Genomic DNA, 17095 nt, shown 5'->3' with positions numbered 1-17095 from the left:
TTCTGAAGTGTACCGGGATATACTTTCAGCCCAGATTCAGCCAAATGCCGCAAAGTTGATCGGACGGCGCTTCATAGTACAGATGGACAATGACCCCAAGCATACAGCCAAAACTACCCAGGAGTTCATGAGTGCAAAAAAGTGGAACATTCTGCAATGGCCAAGTCAATCACCAGATCTTAACCCAATTGAGCATGCATTTCACTTGCTCAAATCTAGACTTAAGATGGAAAGACCCACAAACAAGCAAGACCTGAAGGCTGCGGCTGTAAAGGCCTGGCAAAGCATTAAGAAGGAGAAAACCCAGCGTTTGGTGATGTCCATGGGTTCCAGACTTAAGGCAGTGATTACCTCCAAAGGATTCGCAACAAAATATTGAAATAAAAATATTTTGTTTGGGTTTGGTTTATTTGTCCAATTACTTTTGACCTCCTAAAATGTGGAGTGTTTGTAAAGAAATGTGTACAATTCCTACAATTTCTATCAGATATTTTTGTTCAAACCTTCAAATTAAACGTTACAATCTGCACTTGAATTCTGTTGTAGAGGTTTCATTTCAAATCCAATGTGGTGGCATGCAGAGCCCAACTCGCGAAAATTGTGTCACTGACCAAATATTTCTGGACCTAACTGTATATATTTGCTCACCAGTGTATGGAATGCATTGATTAGGGTTCAGTGCTCGAAGACTTTAGGCCATTTCCTGTGTTGCATGAAGGCGTAGATGAGTAAAGGAAAACCAGTATCTGCAAGAAAGAAAAATATTTAATAAAACATAACATTTATTCTGATTCTTAAAAACAGGGAAAAGGTTAAAAATACATAAAAGACACCAGGTCTATATGTTTTGAGCTACCTTAGCTCTTAATTTTGAGAAAAAAGCGTCTAAAAGAGAAAGAATTTATATGCTAAACAGCCTGCTGCAAAAGGTGCAAATGAAGGGGAGGGCATATGGAAAACTCCCATAATTGTCATTGAAAACTTCCCTTATCCTATATGGTTACCTTATATACGACACATTACATTGTTTTGTTATATACATATTTGTCCAAAACCATTAAATATACAGTAATTAAGATTATTTTAAAATTACATATTGTAAATATATAGGGAAAGCTACAGTATATTATTTTAATAACCAACATTGATTATCACAAATTAAATTAAATAACAAAACTATAAAATTCTAGTAAAGATGGATGAGGTAATTTTTAAAATTGAGGACATTGAGGGATCGAGTATCTAGTCTAAGGATACTTCACATAGTACAAGAAGCTGAGCCCAATTACTATCAAGTGATTAATTACCTCTCTCAATCCCTATGACACTTAATGAAAAACGTTACCCTGTTACCTTGTATTTGCAAACAAAAGTTATTAAAGGAAAAAAAAATAGATAATGGTTATATGAATATTATATGAATTTGGGTTCCCCTATATATTTAATATACTTAGAATATGCTATTTAAGAGTAATTTTAATTACCATATATTTAATGAGTTTGGACAAATATGTATTTAGCAAAACGGTATAGTGTGTACTAAGTGCAGTATTTGGAAATGGATTTTTTTTTAGATTAATTGATACACATAATTTGTGGTTTTCTTTCACTTATCTACGGTTTCATCCAACTCTGGAAGTGGCCTGATGTCTCTGTGCACCGCACCACCATGCATGCATTCCCTACACCGCTGAGTTGATGTTATTGTTTCCTTTAGTCATTTATTCATTGGACTGACAACATTTTTTTCCGGCACACAAATATTTCCAATTGCTTTAAATATTTCATTGGATACATTTATATATCCCATATTAGAAACGACAAATAGAAAAAGTTTTTAAATAAAGCAATAACAACAAATTATGGATACTATGTCCTCATTTATAACACCTATGGAACATACGTCACATTTGTATCATACAAGTTTTTTCCACAGATAATTAAATGGACTATGCAACATCAATATTGTTGAAATGTCTGTTCTGGGACATGGAGAAAAATCTAACACAAAGACTACATGTGGCGCCTCTGAGGCTTCAGGCGCCACAGGGTACTGCACCCCCATTAGGGTGTAGTACTTATCCTGGGTCCACGGAAGGTCAGTACCAGTTTCCACTCACACAAACATACAGTAACACTCGGTTGCCTTCCCCAATGGGGACCGAGCCAGGGTGGGATCACAGTAGGGGGTCACTTCAGCGGTGGGTTTACAGGACGCCACTGCACGAGGGGCTCCCCAATCCACTGGACTGGGGACTCAGGGTCAGGGAGAAGCAACCACCAGGGGGAGTCAGGAGCACACAGTGGGAAGAGCAGGTTAACCTGGTGAGAGCAGTGAACCAGCCGATGGCAGCGGCGGTGAGCAACAGCTCAGAACACACAATACAACTACCACAGAGAGAGAACAGCTTCAGACACAGAGCAGAGCGGACATGCTGTGGGCGGCTCTGTGGGCCAAGGTGTTCAACACAGTCGCTGGGGAGAAGCAGGACAGCTGCTTCCACAGGACTGGCACTGTCGGGATACAGACTCCTAGGGCAGGCATACTTCACATTGTCTACCAATTCTGTAAGGGTCGCAGGGAACGGCTAGAACAGTCACCGGACCCATCCCATGAGTCTGCAGCCAAATAGCATAAAGGATCTGGGGTTGAGGACCGGCCCCATTATGGGACCGCGCTATCAGCATACAGAATTGGACACTTTACTGACACCGAGATCCCCAAGTGCTTTACGCCACGGGGGTCCGATGCTTAGAGCATCAAAGGAGGAAAGGGCTCACAGGCTGACACATACACCAGACTTGACCTTTCACGGATCCGGGATCGGCTGGAGCCCATCGTGGCAGAGAGCGGTACCTTGGGCTGCACCTGAACGACTTGTGAGTAAAAAGACCTGAAACTGCAAACCCTGTCTCTGCCTCTCCTTTACTAGTGCTGTCGCCGAGCGCTGAGCACCAACGGGGACTACCAACACTCCTGTTCTCCATCATCCCACCTGGGGTAATCCCGCTCCACCTTTGGGAAGCGACACCATCCCGGCTGCACCCCAACATCTGCCCCGATGAGAGACCCTGTAGCAGCAGCTGCATACCTGGCCGCGTACCATAGGTAGTGTTACGATCATCCTAAAAAGACTTTCCTAACCGTCACTACCACCTCCATCTTCCATTCCTGCCTCCCGTCCACTGCCATCCTTCCTTTCCTGTAAGCCTCGGGCAATGGAACCGGGCCAAGCCACCTCATGATGACGCAGAGGATCTGCACCCCTGGCCTGGCAACGAGTAGGTTAAAACACCTGCTCCGTGGGGCACTACATACACACTTGGTGAGAAGTGATCCCCTGAGGCTTGGGGATTAAGCAAACATGTACCACCATTTTTAATGAAAATTTTAACACTGGATGGAACAAGTCATGTCATTATTATAAAGTATCAATAAGCTAAACTCCAAGAATTAGAATCAGTCACTTCCAAACTGCACAGCTCCCTTCATAAATTCTCTGCTAACACTAAGTGCGATACAAAAAAAAATACAGAAAAATGAAATAATAATGAGAACTCAATAATGATAACCTAATGAAAGAATTTAAGTAGAGATTGCAAGGATTATAAAGGAAATGTGTTACGCGGGAGGATGGTTAGAGCAAAACTAATAATAGCTCTAACGTCTCACACAGTAGCGGGAATCCCAAACTTAGAGCCTGGAAAGGCATTGGGAACACGCACATTCGCGGTAGGGCAAAACAGGGACCTCAGAACAAACAAAGACCCTGGACACCTAATGCCTATCAGTCAAGCGCCTGGAGTGGCGGACAGGTGGTGCAGGGGAGTCAGCCATCACCACCGCAGGGGATAAGGATGGGGCAGGAGCGATTCGATGCTCAGGAGAACCCCGAACCGTAACGCAATGCATTATATATCTACCACAATGACAAAAGCAGTTTCACACCCAAATCAATTTTCAAAATAAAGGGTGGAAATAGAAAACATACTTTGAAAATTATGCCTCGAGTCAGTTTCAGTTTGTATGAGCAGGACTCTATTGATGGATTCCTTGATCATACTGACTCTAGCGGTTCTGAAATTAATCCAATGGTCCAATGTAAAAATAACAATTCAGTTGAAACCTCCCTTATCATTTAATAAAAAAATCTTGCCAATTGGCAAAAAACTCCCAGGACACCGAACAGGGAGAATGCACAAGAAAATGCAATCAATATCTTACTAGGAAGAAAGATTTTATTAACACCTTGGAAACACGTTAAGACTACTGATGAGTTGACCTGTGGCTTCAGATGGACAATAGTCTAAAATTTGGTCCCGGTATCCAAGCTTTATCCAGACTCGCATCTAGACCCCAATCCAATTTAAGTAAATCGGGCCCCAAACTTAAGTGCTGTAAAATGCTTCTAGTAAGACCTATTGGGCTGCAAATGGGGTATGAGCCTGAGGATTTTATACACCGAAAGAAAAGATGGCCATAAGTCTGCTGCACTTTGCACCCACTCTTTAAACAGAATTAATATTCACTGCTTCCCAGCCTAATTTTGTGTCAGTGTCTGTGATTGGTTGCAGTCAGACTGCTATACATGCTCCTGCTTATTAAACAAAATTAATATTAACTGCTTTGCCTGTCCACCCTCCATGCTAGCATCTGTGATTGGTAGCAGTCACTCTGCTGTATTTCTCCATATACTAGCTGTCTGCTCCTAAACTGAGCATGACAGCTGCAAGTGTAGTGTAAAAATAAAAAAAATAATTTAAAATAAATGACATGGGGTCCCCCCTATTTTCCTAACCAGCCAAAATAAAACTGTAGCTTGATGGCTGATATCAGACTGGTAAGGGGCCAATATCAATGGCTCTTCCCTGTCTGATAATATCAGCCCCCATGTTTTAAATAAATGATTGAACAAAATGGCATGTGGTCTACTCTATTTTTATAACCAGCCAAGGTAAAGTAGACAAGTGGACAGCTGGGGCCTGCTATTATCAGGATGGGAAAGACCATGGATATTGGCATATCCCTGCCTAAATATACCAGCTTGCAGCCGTCCAAAGAGTGGCATATCCCAATTGACCTGGTGTGGTGGTAATTAGGCTAATACTTTTGGGTTTGACCAATAGCTAGAGCATTTCTGTTGATCAGAGCTGCACAGCTCTGATCAGCAAAAATTCACTGTTCATTTAAAAGCTGCAGCTGCACTGTTGTCTTTTACAGGACCTACATCATGATAGTGAAAGGTGTCATCACATGATCCGTCGCTACCATAGCAACCATCGGCTCCTCGTGATCGCAAAGTGATCGCAAAGGCGTGATCCCCGACACAGCCATTTAAATTGTTTTGTCACATTTCGTCATCACAATCTAAAAGACAAGCAGGCACAAGTGGATCGTGGATCCACTCGCACCTGTTAGCCCCGTATGTCTGCTGCTCAAATCAGTAGACACAAGGATCACTGCCGGCTCACCGCAGCAGCCAGTGGTGATTACCATGATACGACAAAGGATGTACAGTTACATGTGCATCTCAATAAGTTAGAATATCATCACAAAGTGATTTTTTTTTCACTTAACTCAAAACAAAAAGGTAAATGCATATATTATATAGAGTCATTACACACAAAGTGATCTATTTCAAGTGTTTATTTCTGTCAATCTTGTTGATTATGGCTTACAGCCAATGAAAAACTAAAAGTCATTATCTCAGAAAATTAGAATAATTACTATTAAATACCTGAAAAGGCTTCCTTAGTATTTAAACTTGTTCCTTAGTCTGTTTCAGTAGATTACACAATCATGGAAAAGACTGCTGACTTGACAGATGTTCGGAAGGCAGTCAATGACACATGCCACAAGGAGGGTAAGCCACAAAAAGTCATTGCTAATGAAGCTGGCTATTAACAGAGTGCTATATCCAAGCATATTAATGGAAAGTTGAGTTCAAGGAAAAAGTATGGTAGAAAAAGGTGCACAAGCAACTGGAATAACCGGAGCCTTGATAGGATTGTTAAGAAAAGGCCATTCATGCTGCTGGAGTCAGTGCGTCAAGAACCACCACACACATACGTAATCATGACATGGGCTACAACTGTTGCATGCCTTGTGTCAAGTGACTCCTGACCAATAGTCAATGCCAGAAGCGTCTAACATGGGCCAAAGGGAAAAAGAACTGGACTATTGCTCAGTTGTCCAAGGTATTGATTTCAGATGAAAGTACATTTTGTATTTCATATGGAGTTCAAAGGCCCAGAATCTGGAGTAAAAGTGAAGAGGCCACAATCCAAGCTGATTTAGGTCTAATGTGAAGTTTCCACAATCAGTGATGGTTTGGGGAGCCATGTCATTTTCTGGTGTAGGTCCTCTGTTTTTTATGAAGACCAAAGTCAGCACAGTCGTCTACCAGGAAATTTTGGAGAACTTTGTGCTTTCTTCTGCTGACAACTGTTACATCTCGTGGCTCTCCTGAGGCAAGGACTGAGGCAGTCTCCCATTCCTTGCCTGCCACGAGCATTCCTGCTCAGCAGCGCCGAAGGTCTGCCAGACTGCGCAGTGTGCAGGAGATACCTTCTCAGAGAGGCAGCAGAAGGGTGACACCTAGTGGTTCTCCTGTTACAAGGAGTGAAGTGGTCTCCCATTCCTGGCCTGCCGCAGACTCTCCTGCTCAGCGGCCCCGAAGGTCTGCGAGGCTGCGCAATGTGCAGAGGTTTACTGCTCAGGGAAGCAGTGAGATTCCTGTTATCTCTGCACATTGTGAGACCGAGGATCCCGCCTCTATTTCCCAGAGGCAGGAGGGTGAGCATGTGCAATGCGTGGTGGGTCCTGATTCGCTCACTGACGTCACACGGCTTGATGACAAGGCTGGTGACGTGGTGAATCCTGACTGGCCAGGCTGGGACGTCGTGGACCCTGATTGGGTCAAGTCCGTCATCTCCGCCTCGCGCCCGCCCTCGGGTGGAGCTGCACCTCCTTAAAAGCTCCCCCTGCCATCATGGCGGCGCGCGACCGTCCTTCTATATTTGGATGTCTGGCAGCGTGCTGCCACGCCACTGCTCAGGCATTACTGTCTCTTGTGGGCTTGGCCCTTGCTGCTCCGGCAGTACCTCGTTTGCAGGCCGTGTTCCTGCCTTGCTGCTCCGGCAGTACCCCCGTCAACAGGCCGTGTTCCTGTCCCAGGTGAGCTCCTCAAGTCTCCTTTGGACTCACCTGGTTATTGAAAGCACACGTGCGTGGGCACCTCTGTGCTACCCTCGTGCCATATTCTCGTGACTTCCACTGGCACACGTGCGTGGGCACCTCTGTGCTTCCCCGTGCAACAGGTACACCGAGTCGTGAGATCTGTGCCATACAACCCTCACGGGTTAGGGCAGATCGGTGTACATAGATCGTCTGTGACATTCCAGACGATCGCTAGCAGCAACCCGCTCACTCTTCACCCACCATAGCGGCGGTCCCTTACACCGCACAGTGGACCTTGACCGGCGGAAGCAGTCCATTTCCCATCTTGCCACGCTTCCCCGGGTCCCCCTCGTAACATTACGGTCGCGCCAAAGGTCTGGCTATGGCTGAAGAGCAGCAGCAGTTGCTGCGTTATGTGCAGCAGTTGGAGTCACGATTGGCAGCAGTGGAGCAGTCTTCCTCCGATAAGACTACTCTGACGACAGTCGCCACCCAGGCGGCTACCCAGGCTGTGCTATTGGGCGGAAGGTCTCCTCGCCTTGCGCTTCCAGAGCGCTTTAGCGGCAACAGCTCTGAGTGCCGTGGTTTTATAAACCAGGTTACCACCTACTTAGAGCTGTCCGCGACTCTTTACGCTACCGAGAAGGCGAAGGTAGCCTTCGTCCAGTCCCTGCTCACAGGGAGAGCGCTGAAGTGGTCCACGCCGTTGTGGGAGCGCGGAGATCGTGTGGTGAATAACTTAGCAGCTTATCTTGGGGCCATGAGAATGGTGTTCCTCGGGCCTCAAGTCACCCACGATTCCGCGCTGCGCCTCCTACGACTTCGGCAAGGGTCTGCTTCAGTCGGGGACTTTGCTGTACATTTTAGGACACTGGCCGCAGAGCTGGACTGGCCGGATAAGGTCCTTGTCCCTGTGTTTTGGGAGGGCCTGGCAGGGTTTGTCAAAGACGCACTGGCCACACGTGAGGTGCCTGCCACTTTAGAGTCCTTGATTTAGGTTGCCTCTCGCATAGACATCCGCCAGGCGGAGCGAAGGCTCGAGGTCTCTTCAGCACCCACGTCTTCTCGGCCTAAAAAGCGTCTGACTCCCGTCTTCCATCAGACAGGTCCCCCAGCCAGTCCTGTAGGCGACTCCGTGGAGTCAATGGAGGTGTCCAAGGTGGTCTCCTCTGCCCCAGGTTCTCGGTCTTGTGTCATCTGCTTTTCCTGTGGGCAGAGGGGACACATAGCTACCCGATGTCCCAAACCGTCGGGAAAAGACAGCGTCTAGTTTCTATCAGAGGGGGGACTCTAGACGCTACTTCTCCCTCTAGGTTGACTATCAGCGCCCAGTTGCAGTTCGGCACTACTCTCTTCTCTGCCCTGGCTTGCTTGGACTCAGGCGCTGAAGGCAATTTCATCTCGACCTCCCTGGCAACCCGATACTCAGTTCCCCTGGTTCTGTTGCCCAAGCCACTCGGGGTCCGGGTAGTCGACGGGTCCATACTACTCGATCCTATCACCCAGATCACCATCCCTCTCAGGATGGATGTACCACCGGGACACCATGAGCAGGTGTCCTTCCTGGTGCTTCCAGGGGGGACGGATGAGATCCTACTGGGTCTTCCCTGGTTGAGACAGCATGCTCCTATACTCAACTGGGCAACAGGGGAGATCTCATCCTGGGCAGGATCCTGTAGAGAGCACCTCGTGACTACCGAACCACCCACTACCATTAGGTCGGTTGGGTCCTCAGGGAATACTGAGGGGCCGGGTTTACCGACACCTTATGAGGCCTACAGGGATGTCTTTTCCAAAAGGGCCGCAGATACTCTTCCTCCCCACCGGCCATATGATTGCCGAATAGACCTGAAGCCAGGCTCCGAGCCCCCCAGGGGCAGAGTGTATCCACTCTCTGCTCCAGAGACGGAGGCTATGTCCAAATATATTCAGGACAGCCTGGCGAAGGGGTTCATTCGCAAGTCTATTTCACCGGCTGGTGCAGGGTTCTTTTTTGTGCAGAAGAAGGAAGGGGATCTGCGCCCCTGTATCGATTACAGGGGATTAAATGCAATCACAATCAAGAACAAATACCCTTTGCCCCTCATTACTGAGCTATTTGATCGATTCCGCGGGGCAAAGGTCTTCACAAAGCTGGATCTACGCGGGGCGTATAATCTAGTGCGAGTCCGAAAGGGCGATGAGTGGAAGACCGCCTTTAACACCAGGGACGGTCACTACGAGTATCTAGTAATGCCCTTCGGACTCTGCAATGCCCCCGCCGTATTTCAAGACTTTGTGAATGACATTTTCCGGGATTTGTATCTTTCCGTGGTTGCATACCTGGATGACATTCTTATCTTCTCCCCCGATCTTACCACCCATCGGAGGGATGTCATCCGAGTACTTAAGAGACTCCGCACCCATTCGTTATATGCTAAGCTGGAAAAGTGCGTTTTTGAACAGGAATCCTTGCCGTTCCTGGGGTACATAGTGTCCAGTCAGGGGTTAGCAATGGATCCGGGGAAGTTGGAGACAGTGATGAACTGGCCTGAGCCCCCTCGCTGAAGGCGATCCAGCGATTCTTGGGGTTTATCAATTATTATCGCCAGTTCATTCCCAACTTCTCGACGGTGGCAGCACCCATCATTGCCCTTACCCGCAAGGGCGCTAATCCCAAAGCATGGACACGGGAAACGGTAGAGGCATTTCACACTCTCAAAACTCACTTCTCCAGAGCTCCCATCCTTCATCGTCCAGACATCTCCAAACCCTTCCTACTGGAGGTAGACGCCTCTTCGGTCGGTGCAGGTGCAGTCCTGTACCAGAAAAACGAACGAGGAAGGAAACATCCGTGTTTCTTTTTCTCCAAGACCTTTTCTCCGGCCGAGAGGAACTACTCCATAGGGGATAGGGAGTTACTGGCGATGAAACTAGCATTCCAGGAGTGGCGGCATCTCCTGGAGGGTGCGAAGCATCCATTTGAGGTTTTTTCTGACCACAAAAACCTCACATACCTCCAGACAGCACAACGCCTGAACCCAAGGCAGGCCCGTTGGTCTTTATTCTTCTCCCGGTTCCGCTTTATTATCCGCCACCTGGCCGGTGAGAAGAACGTACGGGCCGATGCCTTGTCACGTTGTATGGTTGTGTTGGAGGAGGACGAGGAGGAGCCTCGTCTTATACTACCCCCGGACAGCTTGAGGATGGTCACTCCCACTTCTTTGGACCAGGTGCCACCTGGCAAAACCCTCGTTCCCCCTGAACTACGGAACGAGGTGCTATCGTGGGCCCATGCCTCCAAGGTCGGGGGTCACTTCGGGGTCAAAAGGACCAGAGACCTGGTGACCAGGCATTATTGGTGGCCGAGACTACCCCAGGACATACAGGAATATGTGGGAGCCTGTATGTCGTGTGCTCGGAATAAGCCGTCCCGGCAGAGACCGGCAGGTCTTCTTCACCCACTGCCAGTGCCGGATCGTCCCTGGGAAGTGGTAGGGATGGACTTCCTGGGAGATCTGCCCAAGTCAGCAGGGCACAGGGTCGTATGGGTCATCACGGACCACTTCTCTAAAATGGTCCACTTGGTGCCTCTCCCACGACTCCCGACGTCATGTGCTCTCGCCACCTTGTTCATTCGGCATGTATTTAGGTTGCATGGCATGCCTGACAAGGTGGTGAGCGACCGGGGTCCCCAGTTCGCGTCTCGCTTCTGGAGAGAGCTCTGTAAGCTCCTGCAGATAGAGCTGAACATCTCCTCCGCATACCATCCCGAGACCAATGGACTAGTGGAGAGGACTAATCAGACCTTGGTAACTTACCTCCGCCATTTTATATCCGCGCACCACGACAACTGGGCTAACCTCCTTCCTTGGGCCGAATTTGCCATTAACAATTCGGTCCATGAATCCTCTGGCCAGACTCCGTTCCTACTCAATAACGGACAACATCCCAGAATCCCGGTTCCGATGCCCATTACGTCACCCGATACTAGAGTGGAGGATTGGGCGACCAAGGCCCGGGAGATCTGGGATGACACCCAAGAGGCTCTTAAAAGGGCTAAAGACCGGATGGTGACAACGGCTGATGTTCGCCGCCGCCCTGCACCATCCTTCGCCCCTGGTGACCTAGTATGGCTGTCCTCTAAAAATGTTAACCTACGGGTACAGGCAGCCAAATTCGCCCCTAGGTATCTGGGTCTGTTTAAAGTACTACAGCAGGTAAACCCAGTGGCATATCGACTCCAGCTCCCTCCACGCTGGGCTATAGCCAACACCTTTCACGTGTCCCTCCTGAAACCCGTACGACTTAATAAATTCTCGGGGTCCCTGCCGGCTCAAACCGACTCCCCGTCCGACGACCCTGAGGTGGCAAAACTTGTGGAGACAAAAGTCATACAGGGCAAGAGGTACTACCTCGTGGAGTGGGCCGGCCGTGGTCCGGAGCATAGATCCTGGGAGTTGGAGGATCATATCCGCGTCCCGGGTTTGATAGCGGCCTTCGAGCACGGACAGGGGGGGGGGCCTAGACGGGGGGGTAATGTTACATCTCGTGGCTCTCCTGAGGCAAGGACTGAGGCAGTCTCCCATTCCTTGCCTGCCACGAGCATTCCTGCTCAGCAGCGCCGAAGGTCTGCCAGACTGCGCAGTGTGCAGGAGATACCTTCTCAGAGAGGCAGCAGAAGGGTGACACCTAGTGGTTCTCCTGTTACAAGGAGTGAAGTGGTCTCCCATTCCTGGCCTGCCGCAGACTCTCCTGCTCAGCGGCCCCGAAGGTCTGCGAGGCTGCGCAATGTGCAGAGGTTTACTGCTCAGGGAAGCAGTGAGATTCCTGTTATCTCTGCACATTGTGAGACCGAGGATCCCGCCTCTATTTCCCAGAGGCAGGAGGGTGAGCATGTGCAATGCGTGGTGGGTCCTGATTCGCTCACTGACGTCACACGGCTTGATGACAAGGCTGGTGACGTGGTGAATCCTGACTGGCCAGGCTGGGACGTCGTGGACCCTGATTGGGTCAAGTCCGTCATCTCCGCCTCGCGCCCGCCCTCGGGTGGAGCTGCACCTCCTTAAAAGCTCCCCCTGCCATCATGGCGGCGCGCGACCGTCCTTCTATATTTGGATGTCTGGCAGCGTGCTGCCACGCCACTGCTCAGGCATTACTGTCTCTTGTGGGCTTGGCCCTTGCTGCTCCGGCAGTACCTCGTTTGCAGGCCGTGTTCCTGCCTTGCTGCTCCGGCAGTACCCCCGTCAACAGGCCGTGTTCCTGTCCCAGGTGAGCTCCTCAAGTCTCCTTTGGACTCACCTGGTTATTGAAAGCACACGTGCGTGGGCACCTCTGTGCTACCCTCGTGCCATATTCTCGTGACTTCCACTGGCACACGTGCGTGGGCACCTCTGTGCTTCCCCGTGCAACAGGTACACCGAGTCGTGAGATCTGTGCCATACAACCCTCACGGGTTAGGGCAGATCGGTGTACATAGATCGTCTGTGACATTCCAGACGATCGCTAGCAGCAACCCGCTCACTCTTCACCCACCATAGCGGCGGTCCCTTACACCGCACAGTGGACCTTGACCGGCGGAAGCAGTCCATTTCCCATCTTGCCACGCTTCCCCGGGTCCCCCTCGTAACAGACAACCTTTTTGGAGATGGACATTTCCTTTTCCAGCAGGACTTGGCACCTGTCCACACTGCCAAGAGTACTAATACCTGGTTTAATAACCACAGTATCACTGTGCTTGATTGGCTAGCAAATTCATCTGACCTAAACCCCATAGGGGTATTGTAAAAAGAAAGATGAGATCCACCAGACCAAGCAATGCAGAAGAGCTGAAGGCTGCTAGCAATATCAAAGCAACCTTGGGCTGCCATAACACCTCAGCAATGCCACAGGCTGATCGCCTCCATGTCACGCCGCATTGATGCAGTAATTCATGCAAATGGAGCCCTGGTCAAGTATTGAGGGCATTTACTGTACATATGTTTCAGTAGAGTTACAAAAATCATTTTTTCAGTTGGTCTTAAATAGTATTCTAATTTTCTGAGATAATGACTTTTGGGTTTTCATTGGTTGTAAGCCATAATCAACAACATGAACAGAAATAAACACTTGAAATAGATCACTCTGTGTGTAATGACTCTATATAATATATTTGTTTCCCTTTTTGTATTGAATTAATTAAAAAAATAAACTTTTTGATGATATTCTAATTTATTGAGATGCACCGTTACATCCTTGGTTGTAAAGGGGTTAAAAAACCTTCAGAAAATAAAAAATAAGATATTATACCAATAAATGCGTAAATTTATGTAAAAAACATATACAAAAAAGTACACATATATGGTATTGCCGCATCTTGAACAAAGCAATCTATAAAACCGTCATACTAGTTAACTCCTTCAGTGAACACCGTAAAAAAAAACCTATGTCTTTTCATTATACAGCTGACAAAAAAGTGGAATAAAATGGGATAAAAAAATCATCATTAAATAAAAATGGTATTACAGAAAACATCATCTTGCCTTGCATGTAAACAGTCATGATTCAGCTCCATAAGCGGAAAACAAACTGTTGCTCTCGGAATAAGGGAATGCAAAACCATTTTTTTTTCTATAAAGTTGTTTTCATGGTGTAAAAGTGGAAAAGCATAAAAAATGTAAATGCAGTATTGCTGTAATAGTGATAATAACCCAAAGAATAATGCTGTCCTATAAGTTTTAAGACACATTGAATGGTGTAAAAAAAAATCCTGATTTGCTGGGTTTTTTTTATTTTGCCTCACAAAAAAATGGAAAGGGATCAAAAAATATTATGTGGGCCAAAATAATACCAATAAAAACAACTCAGCCAGCAAAATATTTGATCAGCAGAAAAATAAAAAAAAACTATAGCTATCAAAATTTAAGGATGCAAAAAACTTTTATTGTGTAGAACAATGTTTTATAGTTTGATAGTCGTCAAACTTTTTAAATAACCTATGTAAATCTGGTATCGCTGTAATCATACTGATCTGAGGAATAAAGCCACCTAATCACCTAGGCCCGCAACACACATCCGTGCCTCCGGTACGTGTTTGGTACGTTTTTGCATGTACCGGAGACACGGAGACCGATGTTATTCTATGGGTGATGGCACACGCGTAAAATCACACGGAACGTGTGTCCATGTCGTAAGTACGTGTGTGTGGTTTTCCACACGGACGACATGTCCGTTTTTGGCCGGAAGCAAGCAGGCACGGACCCGCTATAGTCTATGGGTCCGTGCCTGCACGGACCGCACACAGAGTATGTCCGTGTTCAGCACGTTTCGTCCGTGTGCGTTTTTAAACGAGCGATCATTTTTTTTTTTCTTTTTTATTAAAGTCAGTCTACTTACCTTTTTTTCTGCTGTTCTCAGTCATACTTACATTGGCGCTCGGTCTTTTACTTCCCCCGGCTCATACTTACCAATCCCCGATCACCAGCGCGGCGAGGAACAGCTGTGCCGAAAATACGCGGCTTCAATTCATTTGAAAATGCCGGCCGCTCATTAATCAATCTACTATTCCCTGCTTTGTTGCAGTGAGACACGCCCACACGCTGAGTGACAGCTGTCTCACTGCACCCAATCACAGAAGCCGGTGGGCGGGTCTATACTGTGCAGTGAATTAAATAAATAATTAATTAAAGAAAATGGCGTGCGGTCACCCCCAATTTTTATTCCAGCTAAGACAAAGCCATACGGCTGAAGGCTGGTATTCTCAGGATGGGGAGCCCCATGTTATTGGGAGCCCCCCAGCCTAACAATATCAGCCAGCAGCCGCCCAGAATTGCCGCATACAATAGATGCGACAGTTCTGGGACTCTACCCGGCTCTTCCCGATTTGCCCTGGTGCGTTGGCAATTGGAGTAATAAGGAGTTAATGGCAGCCCATAGCTGCCAATAAGTCCAAGATTAATCATTGCAGGCATCTATGAGACACCCCCAATGATTAACCGGCAAGTTAAAGTTAATAAACACATACAGTGAAAAAATCCTTTATTTGAAAAAATAAACAATAACAAATACCCTCGTTCAAGAATTTATTATGCCCCAAATACCCATCCATATCCGGCATAATCCAGCTACATGAAGGTGACAGGAGCAGCAGAAGAACACCGCTGCTCCTGTCACCTCCACGCAGCAACTGAGGTGAGCAGCGCGATCAGCTGAGCTGTCACTCAGGTTACTCGCGGCCACTACTGGTTCTTCCACCTGTGACAGCATGTCGCCCGAGTGACAGCGATGAAGTCACAGGTGAGTTGCGGTCTCGGGGGGAGGATCCAGCTAGCCGCGGGTAACCTGAGTGACAGCAGCACTAATCGCGCTGCTCAATTCAGTCACTCAGAGGATTAGCGGTCACCTGTGAGTCCTTTTCGGGTGACCGCTAATCAGTACGCGACACAGACAGAGCCGCGGTATGACAATGAAATCGGGTGAAGTTCACCCGAGTTCATTCTCATCGCGCAACTCTGTCTGCTGTCAGCCGACATGTATCAACAACATTTTACATCACACACAGGGACATTCCACACGGATATTCCACGTACACATACACGGAAATTTTACACGCACACACGGACATTTTACACGCACACACGGATAGCATACGCAATCACACGAATGTCATATGTACCGGAGAAACGCCCCAAAAAAACGGAACACAGACTCGAAAAACGGACCATGTCACACGTACGTTTTTTATGCAGAAGTGTGTTTTAGGCCTTAAACAGCAAAGTGAACAGCATAAAAATTAAATAGTTAAAGCCAAATCTTCAACTGTTGTTGACTTGATTATTTTGCCTTCCAAAGATCTCAGTTAAGGGTGCTTTACACGCTGCGACATTGCTAGCGATAGCTAGCGATGCCGTGCACGATAGCACCCGCCCCCGTCATTCGTGCGACATTTGGTGATCGCTGCTGTAGCGAACATTATTTCTACGGCAGCGTCACACGTACATACCTTTTCAACGACGTCGCTATGACCACCGAACAATCCCTCCTTCAAGGGGGAGGTGCCTTCGGCGTCACTGCGGCGTCACTAAGCGGCCGCCCAATGGCAGAGGAGGGGCAGAGATGAGCGGCCGGAATATGCCGCCCACCTCCTTCCTTCCTCATTTCCGGTGGACGCAGGTAAGGAGATGTTCGTCATTCCTGCGGTGTCACACATAGCGATGTGTGATGCTGCAGGAATGATGAACAACATTGTACCTGCAGCAGCAACGATATTATAAAAAGGAGCGACGTGTCAACGATCAACGATTTTTGATGCTTTTGATGCTCATTGACCGTCGCTCCTTGGTGTCACACGCTGTGATGTCGCTAACGGCTCCGGATGTACGTCACTAACGACGTGAGCCCGACAATATATTGTTAGCGATGTCGCAGCGTGTAAAGCACCCTTAAGGCTTAGTTCACATTTATCATGCACTCTACGCTGAGTGTTTACACCAGAGATTACGTGTAAATCTCTGGAAATCATGATTCAGACAAAACTCCCAATGGAAAGATAAACTGTAATGAGGCATAGGGATTGATTGCTCTCAGTGGGAGAAACAAAATAATAACCTTGTAGTTTTAATAGGCAGTCACTTTAACCCCTTCACGACCTTGGACGGATCTATCCGTCATAGATCGTGTCCCGTTAAGCCCCGCCCCCTGCCGCGGGCAGGCGGCGTGGATCGGCACACATATCAGCTGTTTTCAACAGCTGACATGTGTGCCTGCTAGCCGCGGGTGGAATCGCTTCCACCCGCGGCCATTAACCCCTTAAATCTTGCTGCCAAAGTCTGGCAGCAAGATTTAAATGCGCGCGGCCATGTTTGTTACTTACCGCCGCCCCCACCGGAAGTCACGTGTGTTATCACGTGACTATCGGTGGTTGCCATCGTAGCACAGGGTCATGTGATGACGCCTGCT

This window comes from Anomaloglossus baeobatrachus, chromosome 1, assembly GCF_048569485.1.
Source record: "Anomaloglossus baeobatrachus isolate aAnoBae1 chromosome 1, aAnoBae1.hap1, whole genome shotgun sequence".
NCBI lineage: Eukaryota > Metazoa > Chordata > Amphibia > Anura > Aromobatidae > Anomaloglossus > Anomaloglossus baeobatrachus.
The sequence above is the reverse complement of the archived record's forward strand: the minus strand, read 5'-3'. Positions refer to the sequence as shown.